Below are 3,910 nucleotides of genomic sequence, written 5' to 3' on the forward strand. Positions count from 1 at the left end.
AAGCATGGTGTGTCTTGATAATCGTTGTTTAACCTGCTGCCCAATTTTGTATAGATAATATTTTTCTTTTTTTTTTCCTTACAAATGTATGCGTAAAAGTGTGTGCGTTGCCCCCCTTTGATTCAAAGCACGATTTACCTGTTCTGCGATTATTCTCTTTTTTTTTTTTTTTTATTTTTAGTTGCGACATTTTAATTTTGTTTTTGTCTCACACGACGAATATCTTTGTAATGAATATCGTTATGTAATGTAACAACACGTACGTTCAACGAATCTTTTTATATTCGTATAACGAACAAATATAGAGATTGCTTTTCTTCCCATATATATTCGAATATATTTTTCCAAGATGCTCGACTTGATTCTTTGAACGTACGACAAGCCACGAAAAATTTTCAGTTTACGTTTATCAGTAGCTGTACTAACGCGAAACCACTTAAAAATCACTGTACTTAAAAGAGGAAACAAAGAAAAATTGGACCTCGAAACACGTCGAAAATATCACGAGATAACCAATGTAATCTTTCAAAGTATGGTAACCACACTAAACAAACTCCACACAGCATGACTAGTTAGCGTGATGACATGTGAACACGTGTGCCGTGTACTTTTTTTTTTTTTTCTCTTGATCTTGAGATTGCCGCCTGCAAAAATCTTTGTTGGCCCAGCTTTTCCTCCAGTCTCTTAGTGATCTAGCGATTGAACTATTCTCTGTTGAACGCGAGCAGTAAGGGGGCACCGGAAGTGGAGGATCGACGAGAGGCCCAAGAAGACGGACCGAGGAGGGCCTGACGAAGAGGAGCGAATAGAACGTTAGAGGATAACGAGCACAAATGCGCACACATACACACACATACATGAACACAAACACAAACACACGCATACACACAACAACGAAGAATATACGAATATACAATTATATTCGTTGGAGACTTGCGCTTGGAGAGGAGCAACAACCGGCGGCTTCGTTGTCATTGTGGGATCATTGTGCGGTTTTCACGTTTTTTTTAGAAGTCTTTTTCTAACAAAAGCGTTTCTTTTTAGTGAAACTAGCGTAGATTGTATCATATTGTACCGTACACCGAACGCGAGGGTCGACGAACGAGAGATAACGAGATACGTCGAGCACTGTGTGCATCCGAAAACCACGGTAGGCTCGCCGAGCAAATTAAGCGGATCAATCGATGGAATTGAAACTCGTTGCAATACTTTAAGCATCATCGCCTGTCCCTGCACTCTCTCTATTTACACTCTCGCAATTTAATCGAGCGCTCGACGTATCGACGTATGAGTCAACGATCGTTTCAACGCTCTCGCTAAATCGATAAATCATCATCATCCCCTCCCGCTTAATGTTGTTGGCCGCCGAATTTTTTCGAGTCGAAAAATTTGTATACACATTTGTAATACCTTTCATTATTGCGATATTATTATACGAGAATAATACGTTCGAATCGTGGAAACACGAGATGGACCGAGCCTCTTGAGGACGCAGCAGCAAGTAGATATTTGGAGATGGATATATTTTATCGCGTGCCAAATGGAGATTGGAGATACGTCACATTTGTCACGTAACGTTTGTTACGCGCGTACACACACACAAATAATTTTAAAAACCATTGTGAAAATTACTTTGCGATAGGGTGCCAAATTGAGTTGAATAACTATCGATCGAATCTACTATCGTTGCGTCGAGATGAGACCAGATCGTCTCTTCGAACAAATTCGATTCTCTTTTTCTTCTTTTTTCCGAGTGCCAAGCTCGAAAAGTCGAGACAGACGAAAAGCTTAGAAAAGAGAATTGTACTGTAAGTAGTAGTGGTGCGAGGCGTATACCGTTTTTCGAGATGAAAAATCGAGAGTTGATTAAGATCGCGTCACAGTTTTGCGATAATCAAGGTCCAAGCTATAGACGTACTTAGGATCTTTTACGAGCTTTTTCGAACGCTTTACACGATTTCGAGTCTTTTTTACAGCATGTCGGACGATAGATCTAGATTGACTATCCGTTAGAGACGATTATAGAAGGCGAGAAAAAGAAAGAAAAAAAAGAAAACAATCGATTATCGTTGCCTGGAACGAATCTCGAACGAATCTTCTCGTCGACACGTCCCAAAAAAAAAAAAAAAAAAAAAAAAAAAAAAAAAGAAAACAACCGATTATCGTTGCCTGGAACGAATCCCGAACGAATCTTCCCGTCGACACGCCCCAAAAAAAAAAAAAAAGAAAAGAAAAAAAAAAAAAGAAGAAATAGCAATACCATTTTTTACAAAGAGATAGATCTACATATTATATATACATTTATACAAGTTTATACGATAAAACGTTTAGTACAATCAATCGTTTGATAATCGAATAAAGCGCTTAAAGGGTTCGCACACTAATACTGATAATAAAAGTTCCAAGAAGTCGGCGAAGAAGATTCAGAAAAACGAGGTAATCCAGAGCGATATAAGGGAATCGAAGGGAGATTCGTTGTCATTTATCGAGCTCCTCCTTGTCGCGTATAATCGGATCGGTGAATTGAACGCACGAAAAAACCATCGTTCCTTACCTAGGGAATAAATATCGAGTCTCGAACGAACGTTATCATTTATTTTATATAATTTTTTGTATAATGTTCGATGAGCGGATGATACACGAGGGAATCGTAGCCTCGTTAAAGGGTTAGGGTTCCCCGCAATGGCATTCGAAGAGGAAGAAAAGAAGAGAGGGCGGATATATTTAATTCTTTCGTCATTGCCAAACGCGGATGCGACAGTACGCATCCATATACGTATACATATGAATATAATATAATATTATTATATGTTTATCATAGAAGAACGACGTATATCGAATCCCTTTTTGATCTATTTAGATGAGCGCACCCGAAGGAGAAAGGAAGGAGAAAGAGAATCCTGAAATCGATTTCGATCGCGTTTGATTGTTTGATTATTTTGTTCGTTCTGAATGAAACGAATGAAAATGAATTTGATAATGGAAGGAAGATATCGAGACAAATATTTTTTATTCTTTCTTTATATATATATATATATATGTATGTCTAAAGACGCCATAGGAATTGCGATTAGAGAACGAAAACGAATAAGAAAAGGGAATGAGAGGAAAAGAATTGGCGAATTGACGATGATAAAACGTCGAATCGAATTACAATTTCAGGATTCTCTTCTTTTCTGTATCGAGAATCGACAAGTTTTACGGAGGTGCAAGATTTTTAGAGGCATTAGTGACTTTTTTAATCAAAAATTATAGAGAGAACGAAATAGAAAAGGTGTGTGTGTGTATATATATATATGTATATATACACACATACCTAAATTCTCTACACGACACATCTCTTTTCCTTCGTTGATGAAATCGATCAAGAAACACCTACTTCTCGACGATGGAATTTTTTCAGTGCAATAATTTTTTAAAGATTGTCGAGACAATGTAAACGTACATACATACATATACGAGACATATTCGCGTGTTTGTTATTAATTCGGCGAGAGTTAAATGTTTATGTATGCGAGTAATTTAGTTGATCGATCGATCGCTTGATTTCACGGCCTACTATTGCGATTACTTTTCACGTAGACTTTCGTTGCGTCTTGGATTGTATAATTTTTAGCGACGTATGATATGACTTGTTATTTACCGTTTACCTTTCACGTGTAACAATTTATTACGACCATATTAAAAACGATAAATAAAAGGGCACATCCTGACGAAAATATATGAATGGTGTGAATTGTGTGGTAGAATAATTGGAAATGTGAAAGATACGAGAAGAAGCAGTGCAATATTATCCCCAATATTAGTTCTTTCAGTTTCATCTCATCTCAACAGAGAGAATTGGCCTTTGGAATTCTTTCAAAGATTTTTTTTTCTAAAAAAAAAAAAAAAAAAAGGAAAGGAAAAAAAA

General features: G+C 37.0%; 1 protein-coding gene across 1 annotated transcript in view; it reads left to right on the forward strand.

Annotated features, from left to right (window-relative positions):
• Window positions 1-3,910, forward strand: part of LOC102675372 — a 46,721-nt gene that overhangs the window by 41,490 nt on the left and 1,321 nt on the right.

Source organism: Apis dorsata, unplaced genomic scaffold, assembly GCF_000469605.1.
Source record: "Apis dorsata unplaced genomic scaffold, Apis dorsata 1.3 scaffold_292, whole genome shotgun sequence".
Lineage (NCBI taxonomy): Eukaryota > Metazoa > Arthropoda > Insecta > Hymenoptera > Apidae > Apis > Apis dorsata.